At 40.6% G+C, this 27632-nt stretch overlaps 1 protein-coding gene across 1 annotated transcript in view; it reads right to left on the minus strand.

Moving 5' to 3' along the window:
- Positions 1–27312, minus strand: part of LOC133762338 (mitochondrial ornithine transporter 1-like) — a 37253-nt gene extending 9941 nt beyond the window's left edge. Inside the window, exons 1-2 of the mRNA XM_062195338.1 lie at positions 27186–27312; positions 21974–22027 (exon numbers count right to left, since the gene is read on the minus strand). The gene's annotated coding sequence lies outside the window, so the exon portion shown is untranslated. The remainder of the gene's footprint in view (positions 1–21973; positions 22028–27185) is intronic.
- Positions 27313–27632: the final 320 nt, after the last annotated feature.

Consider the following 27632-nt stretch of genomic DNA (forward strand, 5'->3'; position numbering starts at 1 on the left):
TTCTAATATCATGTAGGTATGCTTCAACAAAGCATATTTATTGGAATTAAAATTAAGGCAAAACCATAGAACATCTCTGATTCAAATGTACTTTTAGTTAAGGAAAAAGAAGAAAAAATGGCTGTTGGCTAAAAACTTTGACTTCTATTAGTGATCTTGGCTGATAACATCTGTTTTGTTGAAAATTTGCAAAACTCCTTTTTGGAATCAGGTAGAATTTGTATTTGAAATAAATATAGGTTCTGATTTCTGCCTGTGTGGAATAAAATAGGTGATATACAACTGATGAAAGAGTGATTCAAATGACATTTTATTTTATTTTTTAAAGATTTATTTTATTTATTTGGAAGAGTTACAGAGAGAGAGAGAGAGAGAGAGAGAGAGAGAGAGAGAGAGAGAGAGAGAGAGAGGTCTTCCATCCACTGGTTCACTCCCCAGATGGCTGCAATGGCCAGAGCTGCACCAATCCAAAACCAGGAGCCAGGAGCTTCATCTGGGTCCCCCATGTGGGTGCAGGGGCCCATGGACTTGGGCCATCTACTACTGCTTTCCCAGGCCATAGCTGTGAGCTGGATCAGAAGAGGAGCAGCCAGGACTAGAACCAGCGCCCACATGGGATGCCGGCACCTCAGGCCAGGGCTTTAACCCACTGTGCCACAGCACTGGCCCCTCAAACAGCATTTTAAAAAGAGGTAACTTTCCTTGGTAGTTTTTGAACAGTATGAGGAGAGAAAGAAAACGCTTGCTGTGGGGATAGAGAGCCCTTGCCGCCCTTGGAGAAATCCCCAACAAGGCTTAGTTCAAGTTCTTGTTTTCCTGAATATAGGAATACAACCAGGAGATGTAGGTAGAGCTTAGCAGAAAAGCAGGATTTATTGAAAGCAAAGGGATAGTACACACTCAGACAGGAGTGCAGGGAACTGCAAGAGAGAGAATTTCCCCCAATATAAATATAGTCCAAACTATAAATCCCAAAGGAAGGGCCCAGGGGTTGAAGTTGACATAACGTCTCCCTAAGGGGGTGGTAAGTGGAGGCTGCAGGCAGCTTTAGAGGGGTAGTAAATGATTTTTAGAGAAACAAATCAGCCAGAAGAACCCACATGACCTGGAATAAAGTTCACTTGGGCACTGGGTGTGGTGTTTGCTGTTTGGTGTCTTTTCGGTGATATGTGCTTAATCATGCTTGGTTAAGGACATCTGCATAAGAAGATTGGCAGGTGATTTCCCGCCTGTTCAGCAGAACTGGTCTTTAGAAACATGTCCAGAACTTGTTGCTCCCTGGGTGCTCTTGGTGTGAAGTCTTGATGTAATATTTTCTTTTTCTTCTTGAATTGGAGGGCAAGTGAGTGTACTTGCAAAATTTTTCTTAGATTTTTTAAAGTGCTGATTAACCTGTAATACTTGCACATTTTTAAGGAGTATGATGCTCCATTTCAACACCTATACACAGCTTAAACCAGCTACATCAGGCAAACAATCTTTGCATTTCCTTATCTTTTCTTTGTGTTCGGAGCCTGAAGTATCAATTTATGAGCCCAATATCATATTGGGCAGGATGATCACTATCATTTCTGCCTGATAAAATCCCTGCCATCCACCAAGACATAGCCACCTCATAACAGCCTTTCCCATCCCCACTCCTCCATACAAGTCATTATTCTATAATAACAAAGTTTCCTTTAGTGCCTACCATGTGGGAGACACTGTGTCAACCTAAACTAAGTCCTTGACATTTACAAGTGAGAGAAACCACCACCAACCACAGGGAAATCTCAGTCCAAGCAGAGGAGGAAGAAACCTTTTCTCTTGTTCCTTGATGTCTGTGGGGGTTTGGCTCCAAAACCTACCCCTGGCAGATGCTCCAATTCCTTCTACATAATACCGTATTACTTGCACACCCTCCTGTATGATTTAGTTCACCTCTAGATGATTTATAGTACCTAATACAATACAAATGCTATCTAAGTCCACAGCTGAGGAACCTGCTGAAATGGTGGGCAGACTGTGATGATAATTCAGGGGATTCGGCATGGAACAAGAAGGGTATGGGAAGGGCAGCCATCTAGAAGGATATGAACGATGGTTTCAGAGGAGGCCCGCTGAGGACATCTCTCAATCAGGTGTCAAACACTATTGCCTTCATAGCCCCCACCCCCAGGGCCACCTGAAAGACCAGTTCCAGGAATTCACCTCTGCTGCCCCCTATCCCCACCCTCATCCCAAGCCCTCCTAAAATATAAAAGGCCCAGCCCTTGGGAGTCAGAACCTTCTGACATGTGTTCCATCAATGTGCACACAGGCAGTTGGCCACCCACCTCTGCAAATTTATTAAAGATGTATTTATTTAATATTTCTGGAAGTCCAATATGGTGGAATAGAGAAGGAACTTACTGATCTAGTCCAGGAGAAGATAGTATAATAAATGTGGAGATAGTGTAGTCTAAGGGAAGAATTAGGGAAAAAGACTGCAGAGGAAACTCTTCCATAATTAGAGGGACACGGTGGACCTGCGTGGAGGGCATGGACGCTCACAGCTTGGGACTCCAGCAGCTGAGAGCCCTGCACCAGTGCTGGAAAGTGAGGTGAGATGAGACCTCAGTAGCCCAAGACACTGGCAGAAAAATAGCAAAAAAAGCCTAGATGGAATGAGGCTTGAAGCCCAATGGGGAAAAGTACACTAGCCTAACTAGAGGAGAGTATGGATACAATCCTCTCTCTCCAATTACCTTACAAAGGCATACGAGCCAATAGAGCCGGAGCCATTTTGGACACACATAACAGCTGTGCCGGCTTGCGTCTGCCTGGCAATCAGCAGAGCACAGCAACCTGAGTCTTGTGGGGAATAATAACAGGAGACTAAAATGTAGTGACTATGTGGAACTTCTGAACCAAGACTGTTAAAAAAAGAGGGGGTGTGGGAGAACTCATGGTGTGCCTGAGACTTTGAGTAGTCTTGGTGGAAGACAGCACAAGCTCAAGTGGTCCTGGCTACCTGGTGGGAGACATTGCAGGGGAATCTGAACTTACACTAAAAACTGCACAGATCCTCTATGTGGTCTTTGGGACAGAGTAGACAAATATTATACCCACTGGGGCTAGTGCTCAGGCACTGATTGCCATTGAGGAGAAAAGCTCAAATGAGTGGAATAACTTCCCTTCTGATTAAAAAAGAGAAAGAGAGAGAGAGAGAGAGAGAGAGATTGATTTACCATGCCAAACCTGGGTGTGTCACCTTAGGCATGCCCTTAACCCTGAAGAACTGAACAATCTCTAGGCACACCCACCATAGGCCTCTAGAGATTCACTGAAAGCAGACAGTCCACTTCTCTACAGAGTCATAGTACAATGAAAAAAGCCATCGAAGTGGAAAAAAAAAAAGAATCCACAAATGCTGAACAACAAATGGAATAATCAAAGAAACAAGAATAAGGAAGACACCCTGATGCTCCCAAAAGTACATGACACTTAAATACTAGATTATGAAGATGATGAGACAGAAGAAATGCAAAAAAGTAACTTAAAAATTGATCATAAGATTCATCCTACAGTTGAAGAATACACATGCTTTTTAAAAAAGATTTATTTATTTGAAAGAATTACACAGAGAGAGGAGAGGCATAGAGAGAGAGAGGTCTTCCATCTGAAGGTTCACTCCCTCATTGGCTGCAATGGCCAGAGCTGTGCCAATCTAAGCCAGGAGCCAGGAGCTTCTTCCAGGTTTCCCACGCAGGTGCAGGGACCCAAGAACTTGGGCCATCTTCTACTGCTTTCCTAGGACATAGCTGAGAGTTGGATCAGAAGAGGAGCAGCCAAGACTAGAACCACTGCCCATGTGGGATGCTGGCATTTCAGACAAGGGTATTAACTCACTGCGCCACAGCACAGACCCCAAGAATACACATTCTTCTCAGCAGTGCATGGAACTTTCTCAAGGGCTGACCACATACTAGGCCACAAAGTAAGTCTCAGCAAATTCAAAAGAATCAAAATCATACCATGCATCTTATCAGACCACTATAGAATGAAGCTGGAAATTACCAACCCAGGAATCCCTAGAGCATATGCAACTACATGCAGACTAAGCAACATGCTCTTGAATGAACAGTGGTTCATAGAAGAAATTGAAAGAGAAATCAAATCTTTCTGGAACAAATGAAGATAACAATACAACATATCAAAACATGGGATACAGCAAAACAGTGTGAACATGAAAGTTTATATCAATGGGTGCCTACATCAAGAAATTGGAAAGGCACCAAATAAGTGAGTTATAAATGCATCTCAAGGAGCTAGAAAAACTACAGGAAACCAAACCCAAAACTAGTATTAGAAGAGAAATAATTAAAATTAGGGAAGAAATCAACAGAATTGAATAAAAAAAATTACAAAAGATCAGGAAAACGAAGAACTGGATTTTGGTAAAAAAATAAATAAAATTGATACACCATTGGCCCAGCTAACCAAAAAAAGAGAGAAGACCAAAATCAGTATAATTGGAGATGAAAAAGGGAATGTAACAATGGACACCACAGTAATAAAAACAGTCATCAGAAATTACTGTGAAGAGATGCATGCCAACAAACTAAGAAATCTATCAGAAATGGATAGATTCCTGGACACATAAAACCTACCTAAATTGAACTATGAAGAGAAAACCTAAACAGACCCAAACTGAGTCAGAAATTGAATCAGTAATAAAGGCCCTCCCAACAAAGAAAAACCCAGGGCCAGATGGATTCACTGCTGAATTCTACCAGACATTTAAAGAAGAAATAACTCCAATTCTTCTCAAACTATTCAAAAAAATTGAAAGAGAGGGAATCCTCTCAAATTCTTTATACAAAGCCAGCATCACTTTAATCCCTAAACCTGAAAAAGATGCATTATTGAAAGAGAATTACAGACTAATTTCCCTGATGAACATAGATGCAAAAATCCTCAATAAAATTCTGGCCAATAAAATTCAACAGCACATCAAAATGATCATCCACCCAGACCACGTGGGATTATTCCCTGGTATGCAGGGATGGTTCACAAATCAATCAGTGTGATACACCACATTAAGAAACTGTGAAGAAAACCCATATGATTATCTCAATAGATGCAGAGAAAGCACTTGATAAAATACAACACCCTTTCATGATGAAAACTTGAAGCAAATTGGGTATAGAAGTAACATTCCTCAACACAGTCAAGGCAATTTATGAAAAACCCATTTCCAGCATCCTGTTGAGTGGGGGAATGTTGGAAGCATTCCCTCTGGGATCTGGAACCAAACAAGGACCAAACACTCACAGAATTGCTTTTCAATAGAGTCTTGGAAGTTTTAGAGCCATTAGAAAAGAAAAAGAAATAAAAGGGATACCAATCAGGAAGGAGTAAGTCAAATTATCCCTATTTGCAGATGACATGACCCTATATCTAAGCAATCTAAGACTCCACTAAGAGACTATTAGAACTGATAGAATGGTTTGGAAAAGTAGCAAGGTATAAAATCAACACACAAATATCAACAGCCTTTGTACACACAGCCTTTGCCACAGCTGAGAAAAAGCTTCTAAGATCAATCCCATTCACAATAGCTAACAAGCAAATCAAAACCTTGGAATAAATTTAACCACTGATGTCAAACTACTGTACCATGAGAATTGCAACACATTATAGGAAAAATAGAAGAAGAAACAAAAAAATGGAAAAAGCTTATATGTTCACGGAGTGGACAAATCAGTATCATCAAAATGTTCATCATACTTAAATCAATTTACAGATTCCATGTGATACCATCAAAATAGCAGACATTCTTCTTAGATCTGGAAAAATTATGTTGAAATTCATATGGAAACAAAGGAAATACCAAATAGCTAAAGCAATCATATATAACAAAAGCATTCCCGGAGGCTTCATGATGCCAGATTTCTTTTTTTAATTTTTATTTTTAAATTTTTTTTAATTTTTGACAGGCAGAGTGGACAGTGAGAGAGAGAGAAATAGAGAGAAAGGTCTTCCTTTGCCGTTGGTTTACTCTCCAATGGTCGCCGCGGCCAGCACGCTGCGGCCGGTGCACCGTGCTGATCCGAAGGCAGGAGCCAGGTGCTTATCCTGGTCTCCCATGGGGTGCAGGGCCCAAGCACTTGGGCCATCCTCCACTGCATTCCTGGGCCATAGCAGAGAGCTGGCCTGGAAGAGGGGCAACCGGGATAGAATCTGGTGCCCCGATGTGCCGGCGCCACAGGCAGAGGATTAGCCTGTTGAGCCACGGTGCCGGCCCCATGATACCAGATTTCAAGACATACTACTGGGAGGTTATAATCATAATGGTCTGGTACTGGTACAAAAACAGATGGATAGAACAATGGAATAGAATAGAAACTCCAGAAATCAATCTAAGCATCTACAGCCATTTATCTTTGACAAAGCACCTAAAATCAATCCTGTAGCAAGGACAGACTCTTCAACAAATGGTTCTGGGGAAACTGGATTGCCACATGCAGATGCGTGATGTGAGACATCTACCTTACACCTTAAACAAAAATTGACTCAAATGGATTAAAGAATTAAATCCATGACCAGACACCATTAAATTATTTGATACATTGGGAAACCTTACCAGAAATCAGCATAGACAAAGAGTTGTTGGAAAGACCCCAGAGGCAAAGGCAATCAAAGTCAAAATTGCCAAATGGGATTAATCAAATTGAAAAGCTCTGGGCCAGTGCTGTGGCACAGTGGGTTAAAGCCCTGGCCTGAAGCACCAGCATCCCAAATGGGCACCGGTTCTAGTCCCGGATGCTTCTCTTCTGATCCAGCTCTCTGTTGTGGCCTGAGATAGCAGTGGAGGATGGCCCAAGTCTTTTGGCCCCTGCACCCATGTGGGAGACCCGGAAAAAGCTCCTGGCTCCTGGCTTTGGATTGGCGCAGTTCCAGCCATTGCGGTCATCTGGGAACTGAACCAGCAGATGGAAGACCCCTCTCTCTGTCTCTACTTCTCTCTGTAACTCTTTCAAATAAAAAAAGCTTTAAAAAAAGAAAAGCTTTTATACTGCACAAAAAACAATTAGCAAAGTGAAGAAGCAACTGACAGAATGGGAAAAACATATTTGCAAGCTATACAACTGATAAAGGATTAATAACCAGAATATATAAAGAGATCAAGAAATATAACACCAAGAAAACAAGCCAGTGAAGAAATGGGCAATGGACTTAGACATTTTTCATGAAAGGAAATTCAAATGACCAACAGACACATGAAAATATGCTCAGGATTGCTAACTGTCAAAGAAATGCAAATCAAAACTACAATTAAGTTTCACCTCACCCCAGTTAGAATTGCTTTCATACAGAATTGAACAACCAACAAATACTGGTGAGGATATGGGAGAAAGGGTATCCTAATCCACTGTTGGTGGGAATGTAAATTGATAAAGCCACTAGGAAATCAGTATGGAGATACCTCAGAAATCTGAATATAGATATACTATATGACTCAGTCATTCCACTCCTGGAATTCTACCCAAGGGAGATGAAAACAGCATATGAAAGAGCAATCTGCACCTCCATGTTTATCACTTCTCAATTCCCAATAGAAAAGACATGGAATCAATACAAATGCCTGTCAACTGAAGACTTGATAAAGAAATTATGGGATATGTACATCACAGAATACTACACAGGAATAAAAAACATAAATCAGGTCTTTTGAAACAAAATGAATGAATTTGAAAACATCATACTTAGAGAAATAAGCCAATCTCATAGGCACAAAATGTTTATGTTCACCCTGACCTGCAATAATTAATAGAGAACATAAAATGCAATCTGTAGAAATGAAATTCATACTTTAAAAGCAATTACATTGAACAGCCTTTCTCTTTTAATTTTTTGTTTTTGTTTTTATTTTCTTTTATCCTATTGTCATCACAATTTTTTATTTCATACTAATCATTGAGCACTTTACTAAACATAGAATTAATCATATGTGTATAAAGTCAATTGAAAATAGATCTTAGTAAAAACAAGAGTGAGACTAAGAAAGGGAGAGGAAGAAAGGGTGGGAGTGTGGGTGGGAGTGCAGGCACAATGCGAAGAATTACCAAGATACTGAAGTTGTAAATGTGAAATATATGAAGTTTGTAATTGCAAAGAGTATAGTTCTCCATACATTCCTATGGACTTACTTCTAAGGGTAAAGTTTAAAACTTGGCACAGAGCCCCAAATACCCTTAAGCTCACTGTTAAAATTGCAGCTTAAGTGTTACAGAGATCAAATGAATAAGTTTAAGCTGCAAAGTGACCATATAGATACGAAAAAGCATTGAAGTGATCATATAAATAGGACTACGTGTCTGGAAATAATAGAATTAAAAAGGAATGAAGGATGCAACATGGGAAGCAGTCCATACAGCAGACTCATAGAATGACAATTGATTTAAGTAGTACTCTGACCTCAGAATCAGCCCTTAAGGCAATCTGACCTGGACAAAAAGCCCAGGTCAGCATTACAGGCATGGAAAGCCAAGACACTGTGGCAAAAATGTTCTACATAAAAGGCCTATGTGGGTGAGACCCCAGTGGAAAGAAGCAGCCACAAAAGAAGGATGTATTTTTCTCTGAAAGGAGGAGAGAACTTCCACATTGCTTATGGCCTTGTCAAGTTAGTGATCTAAAAGTCTTCCATAGCCCAGGCAGCTCATCTCAAGAGACTCAGGTGATCACTGATAGGAAGGAAGGAAGAGAAAAAAGGAAGAAAAGAAAAGCAAAATCACCTTGGAGATGCAATAATTTTGAACAGCACTTGTCTGGACTGTAAAGGAACAGAGTTTTTTTTCATCTTCCTTTTTCTTTTTCTTTATCATACTAAGCACTGAAGTCTTTACTAAGCATAGTGTTAGCCCTCTGTATATAGAGTTATATAAAAATAGATCTAAGGGCAGGGAACAGGAGAGGGAAAAGCAAGAGGAGTGAGAGAGTGGGTGGGAAGGTGAGTACGCTGGGAAGAATAATTATGTTCCTATTGTAGATATAAGATGCAAGTGAATTAATTAATAATAATACAGATATTCTAAGACAAAAAGAAGAAATTTGTCTATATCAGATCAGCTTTATAAAGTGCTTAGAGTTCTATAGACAGAAACAAAAATAACTATCATCATGGAAATATATGAAATTATTGAATTTCTCAAATTGAATGAGACAAATCTGTAAAAAGAGACAAAGAAGGATACTATATAATGATAAAGATACCAATTCAATAAGATGTGATGTTAGTAAATGCATATGTTACCCACTGTCAAAGCATAACTACTCACTATGAACTTCCCATATCACTCAATCCCCTCTTGCTCTGCTCTCTTGTGTATATGTGTGGGCACAAGTGTTCATGTATGCTCATTGTATACAAATGCATATATAATTAGTGTGAATATAAATATCCATCCATGTAACTTTATCTGTATATCTTTATTTTTTAAGATTTATCTATTTGAAAAGCAGTGTTGAGGAAAGAGAGAGAGAGAGATCTTCCATCTGCTGGTTTCTTCCCCAAATGGATGCAATAGTTGGAGCTGGACCAAGATGAACCCAGAAGTCAGTAAGTCCATCTTGGTCTCCCACAAGGGTGACAAGACTCTAGCACTTGAGCTGTCATCTGTTGGTTACCAGGAGTATTAGAGGGAGCTAGATTGAAAGCAGAGTAGCCATGACTTGAACTAGCACCTCAATATGGGTTGTGGGTGTCCCAAGCAGTAGCCTAGTCTGCTGTACAACATTTGCCCCCATCTATGGGTATATTTATATCTGACCCGTCAATGGTAGTTTCTTCCTAGGCTGTTGATGTGAATTCGTATGGGACATTGATAAAAAGTTAAAAATGACAATACTCAGATACCAATGTGATTTCCTAGACTTCATTCTTAGTTAAAATTCCTCTACAGTTAGTTGTATACTGGTTGACATCTATTCCCATGTAAGGCAGTGAGGTGAAAACTTACATATCACTTTTGCATGGAAATGAGCTTTGTATATTTATAATGAATGTCTTTGGCCTGTGAAAAAATTATTTAAGATCCATATTCAGTTTTTGTACAAAGAGACAGTTTATTCTGCCAGTGCCTGCCACAGTCAGAACTGGCCTGTGCCAAGGCTTGGAATCTGGAATTCAATCTGGGTCTTCCACATGGTTGGAAGGATCCAACTACCTGTCACCTGACACCTTCTAGCACTAGAGGAAGCAGAATCAGAGATGAGGCCAGCAGTCAAATGCAGGCACTTTCACATGGGAAGTTGGGTCTCAAGTGATGTGTCAAGTGATATGTTATCCACTGGGTCAAAAGCTGAACCATTCAAGCTCATTTTTTTTCCATTTTATTTGAATGAAGAAAGAGAGACAAACAGAAAGGCATCTTCTCTTGGCTGGTTCACTCTCCAAATGCCTACAACAGACACAACTGGGCCAAGCTGAAGCCAGGAACCTGAATTCAACCCAGGTCTCCACTTGGGAGCAGTACCCAAGCACTTGAGCCATTCCTTGCTACCTCCAAGGGTATGTATTAGCAGGAAGCTGAACTGAAAGTGAGGAGCCAGGATACAAACTAGGCACTCTGTTAAGCAATTTCAGCATTCCCAGTGGTGACAATTACGGTACCAAAAATTTGACCCTTTCCTATGAACTGTGTTTGTAGTCTTTGTGTGTGTGTGTATGTGTGTGTGTGGCATATCTTATTAATATGTTCCACATAGGTTAATGATGTCAGTTCATTTGGGTGTATTCTAAAGGATTATAAAAGTGTATAGTCAGGGTGGGGTGGGGGTAATGGCATATTATGGAATGGAATGCTTCACAGGGCTAGTAAGTAACAGTACAGAGAACAGGGTAGAAGGGACATGCTCAGAGGAGATTTGGAGAGAAACAAGCCAGGAAGCCCCAGAAAGGGAGGGGAAACAGCTTGACCCTGTTTGGTTGGTGATAACACACACTCAGAGACCTGCTGCTGTGCAGACCTGGAGCAAGTGGAATTTTTGAGATAGCATGGGGAGGTCAGTCTGCACCAATATGTGGGCATAGAGACAGAGAGAGCACCGCACAGGTTCATACTTCAGTCTAGGGAGCTGGCAGTTGCTGGCAGCCATTTCTGCTCCTAGTGGAAGTGGAGAAGGAGGATGGCTGATTCAAACAATATCTCCAAAATAGAACCCATGACTTAGCCAAGTCAGGGTGATGCCATTTTAAATCAGAAGCCTGCAGGGCACAAAACAATTCACTGACACAGACCACCATAACACATCACTGGCAGCAGTGACTGCCATGTGGGTGTGTAATCCAGATACCAGCAGAGGGAAAAATCTACCACCCTCATTGCCTCAGAGCTTGGCTGGAAGGTGGCTGGATAGCTATAAGAGACAGAGGGTTTCCCATACTGGAAGTGCTCTCTGGTCTCTGTGTCCGTGGGAGCCCTAGGATCTAAGACCTTGGGGCCTGGGTTTCTACACAAAAAGGTGTAGTGCATAGCTGGCTTTGGAATTCTACCTTGCCCAACTTGGGTGTTACCCATTCTAGAGCACTGGCCATACCTCCCAGGCCAAACCTACCACAGGCTTCCAGGTATTCATTAAAAGGGCAGGCATTCCACGAAGCCACAGTAGCATAATCCCAATGATAAAAACCAACAGAAGAAAAAATTAAAAATCAACTCCACAAATGCCAAAAAATCTGAGTAAAAATTAAGGATGTCACCATCACTGCCCCAGAGGAACACAACAATATTTCATCATTAGAATTCAAAGATGAAGAGACCCAGGAAATACCAGAAATGGAGTTTAGCAAATTAATTATAGGATTCCACAAAAAAAATTCAGAACAAAAGAAAATCATGCATGACATGAATGGAAAGTTTTCCCAGAAAATTGAGAATACAAAGAGAAATCAAAGTAAAATATTAGAAATGAGGAATTCAATGGGTGAAATAAAAAATGTGGTGGAAAGTCTGAATAGCAGACTTGAATAGCAGAGGAAAGATCACCTGAAGTAGAAGACAAATCTTTGAAATTTTTAGTCAGACTAAAAAAAGAAAATAATAGAAAACTTAAAAACAGTGTTGCAGATCCATGGAATACAATCAAATCATTAAACATACAGGTCTTAGGAGTTCCAGAAGGAGTGGAATGATAGGAGATATAGAAAGTTAATTTAGGCCAGCGCCACAGCTCAATAGACTAATCCTCTGCCTGCAGCACTGGCACACTGGGTTCTAGTCCCAGTCGGGGCACTGGATTCTGTCCCGGTTGCCCCTCTTCCAGGCCAGCTCTCTGCTGTGGCCAGGGAGTGCAGTGGAGGATGGCCCAAGTGCTTGGGACCTGCACCCCATGGGAGACCAGGATAAGCACCTGGCTCCTGCCTTCGGATCAGCGCGGTGTGCCAGCCGTGGCGTGCCGGCCGCGGCGGCCATTGGAGGGTGAACCAACGGCAAAGGAAGGAAGACCTTTCTCTCTGTCTCTCTCTCTCACTGTCCACTCTGCCTGTCAAAAAAAAAAAGAAAGCCAATTTAGTGAAATATTTATAGAAAACTTTCCAAATTTGGAGAAAGAAAGGGATGTTCAAATAAAGGAAGCACACAAACTCCTAACAGACATAACAACAACAACAACAACAACAAAAAAGCCCTCACCACTACACATTGAGTCAAACTTTCCACAATAAAATATAATGAAAATATTCAAAAATAGGCATGAGAGAAATGCCAGATTACTTTCAGAGCCTTGCCAATTAAACTCAAACTGACTTCTCTTCAGAAACCCTGCTGGCCACAAAGGAATGGCGAGATCTAGTCCAAGTCTTAAGAGAAAAAACTGTCAACCCAGAATACTGTACCCTGCAAAGCATGCATTTCTGAATGAAAGAGAAATAAAGATTTCCATAACAAACAGAAATTGAAAGAATTTGTCAGTACTAATCCAGACTTATGAAAATGTTTAAGAATGTGTTACACACAGAAAGATAGACATCATTATAAAAGAATGAAAAGGTAGAAAAACCATTAGCAGAAATACAAAAAAATATCCAAAGTAAACAATTGGAAGATTTATGGAATAATGATAGAGCCAAGTCATTACTTATCAATAGTCACCTTGAATGTAAATGGCCTCAATTCTCCATTAAAAGATACAGACTGGCTGGATGGATTAAAAAACAAGGCCTATCTATTTGCTGCCTACAAGAAACACAGCTCACCAGCAACAGTATACACTTACTGAAAGTGAAAGGATGCAAAAAGATAGTCAATGATAATATAAACAATAATAGAGGTAGTGTTGCCAATCAAATATTAGACAAAATAGACTTTAACAAAACCACTGTTATCAGAGACACAGACGGGCATAATGTAATGATAAAGGGATCAATCCAACAGAAATATGTGACTATAATAAATGTATATACATGCAACTACAGGCTACCAGGATACTTAAAAAAAGTTAGTAGACCTAAAGGGGCACACAAACTCAAATATAATAATAATAGTGGATTACAATACCCCCCTTTCAGCAATGGACAGATCAATGAGACAGATAAAAAAAAACAACTGAGTTAATCAACACTATAGACCAAATGGATATCTACAGAACCTTTCACCCCCACAGTGGCAAATACACATTCTTTTTTTTAAATTAAACTTTTATTTAATGAATATAAATTTCCAAAGTACAGCTTATGGCTTACAATGGCTTCCCCCCTCCCATAACTTCCCTCCCACCTGCAACCCTCCCCTTTCCCTCTCCCTCTCCCCTTCCATTCACATCAAGATTCATTTTCAATTCTCTTTATATACAGAAGATCAGTTTAGTATATATTAAGTAGAGATTTCAACAGTTTGCCCCCATATAGCAACACAAAGTGAAAAAATAAATACTGTTGGAGTACTAGTTATAGCCTTAAATAACAGTGTACAGCACATTAAAGACAGAGATCCTACATAATATTTTTTTAAATTAATTAATTTTCTATGACATTTCCAATTTAACACCAGGGGTTTTTTTTTTTCATTTCCAATTATCTTTATATACAGAAGATCGATTTAGTATATAATTAGTAAAGATCTCATCAGTTTGTACCCACGCAGAAACACAAAGTGTAAAAATACTGTTTCAGTATTAGTTATAACATCACTGCACATTAGACAACACATTAAGGACAGATCCCACATGAGATGTAAGTACACAGTGACTCCTGTTGCTGACTTAACAATTTGACACTCTTGTTTATGGCGTCAGTAATCTCCCTAGGCTCTAGTCATGAGTTGCCAAGGCTATGGAAGCCTTTTGAGTTCACCGACTTCAATCTTATTTAGACAAAGTCATAGTCAAAGTGGAAGTTCTCTCCTCCCTTCAGAGAAAGGTACCTCCTTCTTTGATGGCCCCGTTCTTTCTACTGGGATCTCACTCACAGAGATCTTTCATTTAGATCTTCTTCTTTTTTTTTTCTTTTCCATGGTGTCTTGGCTTTCCATGCCTAAAATACTCTCATGGGCTCTTCAGCCATATCCAAATGCCTTAAGGACTGATTCTGAGGCCAGAGTGTTGTTTAGGACATCTGCCATTCTATGAGCCTACTGTGTATCCCACTTCCCATGTTGGACCCTTCTCTCCCTTTTTTATTCTATCAGCTAGTATTAGCAAACACTTGTCTTGTTTGTGTGATCCCTTTGACTCTTAGACCTATCAGTGTGATCAATTGTGAACTGAAATTGATCACTTGGACTAGTGAGATGGCATTGGTACATGCCACCTTGATGGGATTGTATTGGAATCCCCTGGCACATTTTTAACTCCACCATTTGGGGCAAGTCCGATTGAGCATGTCCCAAATTGTACATCTCCTTCCTCTCTTATTCCCACTCTTATATTTAACAGGGATCACTTTTCAGTTAAAATTTAAACACCGAAGAATAATTGTGAGTTAATTACAGGGTTCAACCACTAGTACTAGAACAACAACAACAACAACAACAACAAATACTAAAAAGGATAAAGTATTACATTGTACATCTAGAGTCAGGACAAGAGCTGATGAGGTCACTGTTTCTTTTTTTTTATTAAACTTTTATTTAATGAATATAAATTTCCAAAGCACAGCCCATGGGTTACAATGGCTTCCCCCTCCCAAAACTTCCCTCCCACCCACAACCCTCCCCCCCCCGCTCCCTCTCCCCTTCCAATCACATCATGATTCATTTTTAATTCTCTTTATATACAGAAGATCAGTTTAGTATATATTAAGTAGAGATTTCAACAGTTTGCTCCCATACAGTAACACAAAGTGAAAAAAAATACTGTTGGAGTACTAGTTATAGCATTAAATAAGAGTGTACAGAACATTAAAGGCAGAGATCCTACATAATATTTTTTTAAAATTAATTAATTTTCTATGCCATTTCCAATTTAACACCAGGTTTTTTTTTCATTTCCAACTATCTTTATATACAGAAGATCGATTCAGCACATAATTAGTAAAGATCTCATCAGTTTGCACCCATGCAGAAACACAAAGTGCAAAAATACTGTTTCAGTACCAGTCATAGATAGCATCACTGCACATTAGACAACACATTAAGGACAGATCCCACATGGGATGTAAGGTCATTGTTTCTTATAGTGTCCATTTCACTCCACCAGGTTTCCCCTTTGGTGCTCAGTTGTCACCGATCAGGGAAAACAAATGATATTTGTCTCTTTGGGACTGGCTTAATTCACTCAGCATGATGTATTCCAGATTCCTCCATCTTGTTGCAAATGACCGGGTTTCATTGTTTCTTACTGTTGTATAGTATTCTATGGAGTACATGTCCCATAATTGCTTTATCCAGTCTACTGTTGATGGGCATTTGGGTTGGTTCCAGGTCTTAGCTATTGTGAATTGAGCTGCAATAAACATTGATGTGCAGATGGCTTTTTTATTTGCCAAATTAATTTCCTTTGGGTAAATTCCAAGGAGTGGGATGGCTGGGTTGTATGGTAGGGTTATGTTCAGGTTTCTGAGGAATCTCCAGACTGACTTCCATAGTGGCTTAACCAGTTTGCATTCCCACCAACAGTGGGTTAGTGTCCCTTTTTCCCCACATCCTCTCCAGCATCTATTGTTGGCAAATTTCTGAATGTGAGCCATTCTAACCAGGGTGAGGTGAAACCTCATTGTGGTTTTGATTTGCATTTCTCTGATTGCTAGTGATCTTGAACATTTTTTCATGTGTCTGTTGGCCATTTGGATTTCCTCTTTTGAAAAATGTCTCTTGAGGTCCTTGGCCCATCTCTTAAGTGGGTTGTTGGTTTTGTTGTTGTGGATTTTCTTGATTTCTTTGTGGATTCTGGTTATCAAACCTTTATTTGTAGTATAGTTTGCAAATATTTTTTCCCATTCTGTCGGTTGCCTCTTCACTTTCCTGACTGTTTCTTTTGAAGTACAGAAACTTCTCAATTTGATGCAATCCCAAATGTTAATTTTGGTTTTGACTGCCTGTGCTTCTATGGTCTTTTCCAAGATGTCTTTGCCTGTACCTATATCTTGCAGGGTTTCTCCAATACTCTCTAATAATTTGATGGTTTTGGGTTGTAGATTTAAGTCTTTAATCAATCTTGAGTGAATTTTTGTGTAAGGTGAAAGGTAGGGGTCTTGCTTCAAGCTTCTGCACGTGGAAATCCAATCTTCCCAGCACCATTTATTGAATAGACTGTCCTTATTCCAGGGATTAGTTTTGGATCTTTGATCAAATATAAGTTGGCTGTAGATGTTTGGATTGATTTCTGGTGTTTCTAAAATACACATTCTTATCATCAGGGCATGGAACATTCTCTTGGATAGACCATAAGCTAAGCCACAAAGCAAGTCTTTGCAAATTCAAAAAAAAAATCAAAATAATGCCATGTATCTTCTCTGACCACAACGGAATGAAGCTGGAAACCATCAACTTGGGAATCTTCAGAACATATGCAAACATATGGAGACTGAACAACACACTCATGGATGAACAGTGGGTCATGGAAGAAATCAAAAGAGAAATCACAAAACTTCTGGAAACAAATGAATTTGACAATACATCATATAAAAACTTATAGGATACAGTGAAGGCAATGTTAAGATTGAAGTCCACTGCTGAATTCTACCAGACATTTGAAGAACTAATTCCATTTCTCCTCAAGCTATTCAAAACCATTTAAAAGAGGGAGTCTTCCCAAACTCCTTCTATGAAGCCTGCATGACCTTAATACCCAATCCTGGAAAATGTTGCAACAGAGAAAGAGAACTATAGACCAATATCCCTGATGAACATATATGGAAAAATCCTCAACAAAAATATTAGCTAATCGAATCTGACAACACATCAGAAAGATCACCAACCCTGACCAAGTGGGATTTATCCCAGAATGCAGGAATGGCTCATCATTCACAAATCACTCATAAATCATCATCATTCACAAATCACCACATAAACTAACTGAAGAAGAAAAATTATATGATTATCTATTTGCTGCAGAGAAAGCATTTGATAAAATACAACATTTTTTCATGATGAACATCTTAATAAAAATGGATATAGATGGAACATTCCTCGACACAATCTAGGCAATACATGACAAACCATAGCATACATCTTGTTGAATGGAGAAAAGCTGATAGCATTCCCCCTAACAACCAGAACCACAGCAAGATTTCAACTCTTACCATTGCTATTTAACATAATCCTAGAAGCTTTAGCTACAGCCATTAGGCAAGAAAAAAGAAATCAAAGTGTTATACATTAAAAAATAGGAACTCAAACTATCTCTTTTTCAGATGACATGATTCTATACATGGGAGATCCAAAAAAACTCCACTGAGAGAATCTTGGAAATCAAAAAAGAGTATGGTAAAGTGCAGGGTATAAAATCAACACAGAAAAATCAATAGACTTTGTGGCAGTGCCACGGCTCAATAGGCTAATCCTCCACCTGCGGCATTGGTACACCAAGTTCTAGTCCTGATCGGGGCACTGGATTCTGTCCCAGTTGCCCTTCTTCCAGGCCAGCTCTCTGCTGTGGCCTGGGAGTGCAGTGGAGGATGGCCCAAGTGCTTGGGCCCTCCATGGGAGACCAGGATAAGAACCTGGTTCCTGCCTTCGGATCAGCACGGTGCACCGGCCACAGCGTGCCAGCCGCGGCGGCCATTGGAGGGTGAACCAACAGCAAAAGGAAGACATTTATCTCTGTCTCTCTCTCTCACTGTCCACTCTGCCTGTCAAAAAAATAAAGAAAAAAATCAATAGACTTTGTATACACAGACGATGCCATGTCTGAGAAAGAACTTGTAGATCAGTTCCATTCAAAATAACTCTAAAAAGAATCAAATACCTTAGAGTAAATTTAACCAAGGATGTCAAAGATCTCTACAATGAAAACTACAAAACACTAAAGAAATGATAGAAGAAAAAAATGGAAACATCTTCCATGTTCATAGTTTGGAAGAATCAATATCATCAAAATGTCCATACTACCAGGAGCAAATTTACAGATTCAATGAGATTCCAATCAAAATACCAAGGAAATTGTTCACATTTCTAGAGAACACAATGCTGAAGTTCATATGGAAACATATGGTTTACCAAATAGGTAAAGCAATCTTATACACACACATACACACACACAAAACAAACACAAACTGAAGGCATCACAATACCTGATTTCAAGACATACTACTGGGCAGTTCTAATCAAAACAGCCTGATACTGGTACAAAAACAGACTTACAGAACAATGGAACAGAATAGCAACTCTGGAAATCAGTCTACGCATCTACAACCAACATATATTTGATAAAGGAGCTAAAACCAATCCACAGAGCTGAGAACTCTCTTTAACAAACAGTGCTAGAAAAACTGAATTTCCACATAGAGAAGTATGAAATTAGATCTCTACCTTACACCCTGCACAGAAATCCCCTCAAAGTGGATCAAGGACCTAAATCTATGACCCGATACCATCAAATTATTGGAGAACATGGGGGATACTCTACAAGACATTGGCATAGACAAAGTATTCTTGGAATAGATGCCAGAGGCACATGTAATTGAATACAAAATTGATAAATGAGTTTACATAAGCTGAGAAGCTTTGGCACTGTAAAAAAATATGCTCAGCAAACTGGAGTAGCAACCAAAAGAATGAGAGAAAATATTTGCAAACTGTGCAACTGATAAAGGGTGAACACTCAGGATATATAAAGAGCTCAAAAAATTCAACAACAACAAATCAAACAACCTAGTAAAGAAATGGGCAAAAGACTTAGGCATTTCTCAAGAGTGGAAATTCAAATGGCTAACTGACACTTGGGAAAATGCTCACATTCACAAGCCATCAGGGAAAAGCAAATCAAAACTGAAAGAGGTTCCACCTCACTCCAATTCGAATGACTTGCATACAGAAATCAACAAACAAAAAATGCTGTTGAGGATGTGGGGAAAAACGTACTGTGATCCACTGCTGGTAGAAATGTAAACTGGTACAACTACTGTGGAAGACAGTACGGAGATACATCTAAACCTGAATATAGACCTACCATATGACCCAGTAATCCAACTCCTGGGAATTTACCCAATCGAAAAGAGAATAGTACATGAAACAGATATTTATATCCCATGTTCATTGCAGCATAATTCACAGTAGGCAAGATATGGAATCAACACAGATTTCCACCAACTACTGACTAGATCAAGAAATACACACACATACACACATATACACACACAGAGGGAGAGATACACACACATAATGTAGTACTACTCAGCCCTTGTCCTGGCTGTTCATGTACAATTTAATACTTTATCCTTTTTAGTATTTTTTTTGTTTTAGTTAATGCTATTGGTTGAACTCTGTAATTAACACACAATTATTCTTAGGTGTTTAAATTTAAATGAAAAGTGATCCCTGTTAAATATAAGAGTGGGAATAAGAGAGGAAGGAGATGTACAATTTGGGACATGCTCAATCGGACTTGCCCCAAATGGTGGAGTTAAAAATGTGCCAGGGGATTCCAATACAATCCCATCAAGGTGGCATGTACCAATGCCATCTCACTAGTCCAAGTGATCAATTTCAGTTCACAATTGATCACACTGATAGGTCTAAGAATCAAAGGGATCACACAAACAAGACTAGTGTCTGCTAATACTAGCTGATAGAATAAAAAAGGGAGAGAAGGGTCCAACATGGGAAGTGGGATACACAGTAGGCTCATAGAATGGCAGATGTCCTAAACAACACTCTGGCCTCAGAATCAGTCCTTAAGGCATTTGGATATGGCTGAAGAGCCCATGAGAGTATTTTAGGCATGGAAAGCCAAGACACCATGGAAAAGAAAAAAAAAAGAAGAAGATCTAAATGAAAGATCTCTGTGAGTGAGATCCCAGTAGAAAGAACGGGGCCATCAAAGAAGGAGGTACCTTTCTCTGAAGGGAGGAGAGAACTTCCACTTTGACTATGACTTTGTCTAAATAAGATTGAAGTCGGTGAACTCAAAAGGCTTCCATAGCCTTGGCAACTCATGACTAGAGCCTAGGGAGATTACTGACGCCATAAACAAGAGTGTCAAATTGTTAAGTCAGCAACAGGAGTCACTGTGTACTTACATCTCATGTGGGATCTGTCCTTAATGTGTTGTCTAATGTGCAGTGATGTTATAACTAATACTGAAACAGTATTTTTACACTTTGTGTTTCTGCGTGGGTACAAACTGATGAAATCTTTAATTAATACATACTAAATTGATCTTCTGTATATAAAAAGAATTGAAAATTAATCTTGATGTGAATGGAATGGGAGAGGAGCGGGAGATGGAAGGGTTATGGGTGGGAGGGTAATTATGGGGGGGAAAGCCATTGTAATCCATACACTGTACTTTGGAAATTTATATTTACTAAATAAAAGTTAAAAAAAGGAATAAATACACTTCATCACTGAAAACAAAATCCTATCTTTTCCTACAAGAGGGTCATAGCTAGAAACCATTACACTTTGTGAAATAAACCAGTCCCACAAGACAAATATCATATGTTTTCCCTGATCGGGTGCAACTAATAAAATATCTGAAATATAATGTAGTTGAGAAAGATAGTCATTTGGACAATTGCTGATTATTTATAGCCCTTGTCTCTTCCACTGAGAAGCGACTTTTTAGTTTTCTTTTTATTTATTTATTTGCAAGTCAGAGTTACACAGAGAGAGAGAGAGAGAGAGAGAGAGAGAGAGAGAGAGGTCTTCCCTCTGATGGATCACTCTGCAATTGGCCGCAAAGCCAGAGGCAAACTGAACCAAAGCCAGGAGCCAGGAGCTTCTTCCAGGTTTCCCACGCAGGTGCAGGGGCTCAAGGACTTGGGCTATCTTCTACTGCTTTCCCAGAGGATAACAGAGAACTGGATCAGAAGTGGAGCCTTCAGGTCTTGAACCAGAACCCATATGGGATGCCAGCACTTCAGGCCAGGGTGTTAACCTGCCGCACCACTGCCTCAGCCCCAATTGTTTAGTTTTGTTTTATTTTGTTTTGTATTCTTTCTCTTCAGACTATTTGTTGACCTCCTCTAGGGTAGGGCTAACTATAAGATCACAAAGTAAACTGATAATAGATCATCATAAAAATTAGGAATGAGAATCCAAGGGGGAGGGGTGCAAATGCACTGCCTGGAAGAGGCATGCCTTTCATCACCGATGTCTCCTATGTATAACTTGAACTCAGAAAAAGGAAAGTTTGCTACAGATCACACTGTAAGAAGATGTAGAAAGTGTTAAAGGCATGCTGTGTTGCCAATGATACTGCCATGAACAAATTTTACAAATGTCAACATCTTTCATTCTGTGACGTTTTGGTGACTGTTGACAGACATATCTAGGTGCATGTATAATTGCCTATATAAACAAATGTTTACAGGTTCACATACATATCTTCTTAAGTTATTTGTACTCACATTTTGGTAACGTCTTCAACATAAATGACAGACTCCAGTTCATTTGGGTGTGGGCTAAGAGACAAAATTACATAGTCAGAAAGGCATGATGTTAAATTTTTTGCATATCTACAGTAGCTCTAGGTAAAAACTGGTGTTTACCCATGTGTTTTAGTCTCCGTTAAAAAATTGTGGAAATGAAATGAATATGTAAGCATATTTAGCAAAAAATAATTCTTAAATCCATACATTATAATATTCCTCATGCATTTACCTTAAACTTTTGAAGATCCCTTTTATACACAGATTTCAAAATCTTTAAATACATTTTTCATAAGTTTTGGAAGTTCCATTTTATGTAACTATTTTATGGCATGTGTTATTTCGCATTAGAAATGAGTTTCATATGCCAATAATGAATAAATAAAATAAAACTGTCAGGATGATGCATGAGGCTTTTTAAGTGACAAATCCTTTTTTTTAAAGATTTATTTTAGATATTTGAAAGACATGAGTTACTTTTTAAAGATTTATTTTAGTTATTTGTAAGACATGAGTTACACAGAGAGGTAGAGACAGAGAGAGAGGTCTTCCATCCACTGGTACTCTCCAAATGGATGCAATGGCTGGAGCTGAGCTGATCTGAAGCCAGGAGTCACGAGGTTCTTCTGGGGCCCCCAACGTGGGTGCAGGGGCCCAAGTCCTTGTGCCATTCTTCGCTGCTTTCCCAGGCATAATAGCACAGAGCTGCATCAGAAGTTCAAAAGCCAGGACTCAATTGCTGCCCATATGGGATGCCTGCACTGCAAGCCAGGGCTTAAATGCACTGTTCCACAGTGCTGGCCCCGGGATGCATGATTTTAACAAGTTTTTTTCAATCTAATTATTAGAGTTATTCTAGAAACAAAGAGTGTGTCTTACGCATACTTGCATCTTAGGAAAACAGCAAGTACTCCACAGATCCTACAGTAAGAAGATTTAGAGAGTGCCTAAGACACTAGTTTTACAGGGAGAATAAGATTTACAAATCTTAACCTTAATCTTTCTATCATTATTTTGTGTTTGTGCTTGAAGAGGACTGTGTACATTTTGATGAAATATTGATGTATGTATGTATGTATGTATATACACATATATGTTTGTATGTGTGTTTGTGCAAGTTCCAAAAATGTTTCCAAGAAACTACTTACATTTTAATTCCATTTATACACAATCTTTCTGAAATACACATACATGACAAGTGCATGCTCACTCACCTATTTATTCAAAATTTTTAAAAATCATGTAAATATTTATTTAGAAGGCAAAGACACACAAAAAGCTCAACAATAACAATGAGAGAGGATCTGAATAGTTTTCAAAAGAAACATAAATTGTCAAGAAATACATGAAAAAATGCTCAACATCACTAGACATTAGGGAAATGCAAATCAACGTCACAATAAGACATCAACTCACTCCTGTCAGAATGGCTGTTACCCAAAAGACAGAACAATAACACTGATGGTTATTATGAGAAAGGAGAACTCTTTCATGCTGTTGGTGGGAATGTATTTAGTGCAGCCACTGTGGAAAATGTATGGAAATTTTCTTAGATGCTAGAAATAGACTTGCCCTAGGAACCAGCAATCACACTCCTGGATATATACCTCAAAGACATTAACTCATTTTATCAGAAATATATGTTCCATCATGTTTACAGCAGCACTGTTCACAATAGCCAAAATATGCACTTAACCAAGGTGTTCATTATCAGCTGATTGGAAAAAAGGTGATATACACACATGCCCACACTGGAATATTATTCATCTATTAAAAAAAGAACGAAATTCTATCATTTACAACCAAATGGTTTGAACTAAATACATTATGTTAATTCAAATATGCTGACATAGTAAGATAAATACAACATGGTCTCCTTTTTATGTAGGAGCTAAAATTAAACAAAAAAGGAAGGAGGAGGATGGAAAAGAAAGGGAAATGGAAAATATAAAAGAAAATATACCTGTGTGAATCAGTTCTTCTGCAGTGTTTTGTCAAACTTTGCTTTAAACATTTGACCAAGAGATTGATAGAAATTATATGCTCTAATAGTATTGTTTTTTGTGACTTTTAAAATTTGCTTTATATGAGCAAATTTGGATTCTTTTCACTTGGTTATTGTTTAGAGATCTTGCCTATTAGTCCTGCTGGACTATATTCTTATATATTTTCTGAACTTTTAATTTAGTGGAATCATTAAGCCTTTGACTATAATGTAAATAAAAATATCATCCTAAATAAATTTAATGAAAATACAATACTAATGAAAGTATTTAAAGTGGCCGGCGCCATGGCTTAACAGGCTAATCCTCAGCCTTGTGTCACCGGGTTCTAGTCCCGGTTGGGTTGCCGGATCTATCCCAGTTGCCCCTCTTCCAGGCCAGCTCTCTGCTATGACCTGGGAAGGCAGTGGAGGATGGCCCAAGTCTTTGGGCCCTGCACCCGCATGGGAGACCAGGAGAAGCACCTGGCTCCTGGCTTCGGATCAGTGAGATGCGCCGGCCACAGCAGCCATTGGAGGGTGAACCAATGGCAAAAAGGAAGACCTTTCGCTCTTTCTCTCTCTCACTATCCACTCTGCCTGTCAAAAAAAAAATCCTAAATAAATTTAATTAAAATGCAATATTAATGAAAGTATTTAAAGTGGCCGGCGCTGTGGCTCAACAGGCTAATCCTCCGCCTTGTGGCGCTGGCACACCGGGTTCTAGTCCTGGTCGGGGTGCCGGATTCTGTCCCGGTTGCCCTTCTTCCAGGCCAGCTCTCTGCTATGGCCGGGGAGTGCAGTGGAGGAGGGCCCTAGTGCTTGGGCACTGCACCCCATGGGAGACCAGGATAAGCACCTGGCTGCTGCCTTCAGATCAGCGTGGTGCGCCGGCCACAGCGCACTGGCCTCGGCGGCCATTGGAGGGTGAACCAATGGTAAAGGAAGATCTTTCTATCTCTCTCTCTCACTGTCCACTCTGTCCAAAATAAATTAAATATATATATATATATATATATATATATATATATATATATAAAGGTATTTAAATTTATAGTAGTCAAGAAAATGTGATTCCCTTTGGTCACAGGGCCATCTTCCTTCCAGAGTTCCCCAAGCCTGCATGAAGCTGGTCTGAGCAGAGCTGATGAATTTTAAAACAATACAGATTATTCAGTATTTGTCTTTTGTACACAAAATCAGATTTACTGAAAATTGTTTATTATCTGTGTTTAGCCGGATTCTCTTACTCTCCTGCTGTGTGTGTGTGTGTGTGTAACTGAAGTTTGTCACATAAGCTACCTGTGCAGTGCTTGGAACAAGAGAACAGGGGGTCAGTTCTGGGGACTGGCGTGTGCAACACTTCTCTTCTCTGGGTTTAAATTTTAGACTTTGCTGCTGAGGTGATATTTGGTAACAGAGAGTTTGCAAATCAAGTAAAGGAAGAAAATAGAAATTAGCTTTCTGAAAATCTGAAGTTACAAATGTGAAACAAAGCAGGATTAAATATCCAAAACTGTGTAAGTAAATGGGTATTGATGAGACAAGTTTTTTTTTTTTAAGGTTTCCAAGTTAACAATTTAATGAATTCCAAAATGGATTTTCCCATAACTATTGGAGACCTATGAAAAATGGGACTCCAAAATCTAGAAGGATGGGGGATTTTTCAGGCTTTACCTCATTTTCTCCAGCAGGCTGTAAACTATAATTTGAAGGCAGTTTTCTGAGCCGGCCTTTCCTCCCGAGGATTTCTTGTGAGTTATGTGATTTTATGAAAACAGGAATACCTACTTGGCAAAGTTCTGAGGGTAGACTGTGAGCATTCACACACATTGTCCATAGATGTATCAGCAGCCAGCTGTTACTATTACAGTAGGCCTGTGGAGGCCACACATGGTCTTATGTCTTGAAATGATGCTTTCATTTGCTTCCAAGTTCCCAAGGTGCAATTACATATTGTGCCTTGTGAAATCTTTTCATTTCCACTCCCCAGCCACTATTTCCCTCCTTGAAGCCACCTGACATAGTGTATATCAGTTTCCTCTATCTTGTCATGTACTTTGTACACCAAACAGCGAGGATGCATATAAATTATTTCTCCCATTTTAAAATTTTGCACGAACAGACTTGTTTTGGATTTTTTAAATTTACAAATATATATATTTTTTAATATTTAATTATTTGAAAGGCAGAGTTGCAGAGAGGCAAAGGGAGAGAGAGAGAGAGAGAGAGAGAGAGAGAGAGAGAGAGAGAGAGACTTCCATCTGCTGGTTAACTGCTCAAATGGCCACAGAGTCAAGGCCAGGAGCCCAGTACTCCATCCAGGTCTCCTACGTGGATGGCAGGAATCCAGGTACTTGGGTCACCGTCACTCCCTTCCCAGGCACATTAGGAGGACGGTGGATCAGAAGTGGAGCAGCAGGGACTTCATCAGTGCTCCAACAAGGGAATCCAGTGCACTGCACTGGCACCTCAATGCTGACCTTCGTTTTTTTCCTTTTTGAAGGGATAAACGTGCAGGGCCCAAGACTTGGGCCATCTTCTACTGCTTTCCGAGGCATAAGGAGAGAGCTGGATCAAAAGTAGAGCAGCCAGGTCTTGAGCCGCTGCCCATGTGGGATGCCGGCACTGCTGGCGGACACTGTAACCAGCTGCGCCACAGCACCGGCCCCCTTACAAATATCTTGTAAAGTGCTCCTAACAGGTTTCCGTTAGTTTCCTCTGAAGTAAACGGACGCCTGGCTCCCTACATTCGGCTCTAACCGTCGGCTCTTCCCTCCCTCTAGGATTCCTTTACCGGGCGTCTCGGCGTCGGGCTGCTGTTCGGCCGTTTGCCGCCTTCCCCCGCCCCCCTCGCCGCACCGACGCCGGTGCCTCGCGCGGTGCCCTCAGGCGTGGGCGGGCTCCGGCTGACCGAGGGCCCATCCCGCTGAGGAGACGCTCAGGGAGCCGGCGAGGCGGTGCGGGACGCTGTGCGCAGCGCCGGGACTGGAGAGCGCTTCCTGCACTGGCCCGCAGGGGGCGCGGCGGGCGGCGAGGGCCGGAGACGCCCAGGCCCCAGCCCTTGAGACACTGGGCGCGCGGGACCCGCAGCCCAACCGCCTCAGGAGGCCGCGGCCGGCGGGGCGGAGCCGAGCGGGGCGCCAGCCGCGGGCAACGACGGCCCCGGTCTGCCCGCGCGGACGCTTTTCCAGTCAACCCCTCGCTCACCTTCCTTCCAGGGCCGCACCCCGGCAGCCTGCGAGGGGGCTGCAATGGCCGGGGGCCCCGATGGGGTGTCTGGGCGCAAGCGGACGCGGCCCGCTCCCCTGAGGTTTCCAACGCGTTTGGTCCTCGAGACGGGGAAAAATCCTCAGAGCGGCGGCCAATGGCGTGGCAGAAAGGACTCGCGCTCAGGCCCGGCCCCGCCCCGTCCGCCTGGAGACGAGCCCGGCCGGTGGCTGTGGAGATGTCACTGGCCGCTGTGGCCAACCGGCAAGGACCTCGCACTGACTGGCTCCGCGCAGGCGCGAATCGTAACCTGGGAGGTAATAGCGGGGATGGCGGCTACAGGTTGGGATTCTGGGGGGCTGAGCGCCCCGTGTGCTGTTTTGTGAGACTCAAAGGCCAGGCCGTGGGCTGCTCCTGCTTCTGCAGACCGCGCTGGGGCAGTCCAAA

The sequence above is a fragment of the Lepus europaeus genome, chromosome 6 (genome assembly GCF_033115175.1).
Source record: "Lepus europaeus isolate LE1 chromosome 6, mLepTim1.pri, whole genome shotgun sequence".
NCBI lineage: Eukaryota > Metazoa > Chordata > Mammalia > Lagomorpha > Leporidae > Lepus > Lepus europaeus.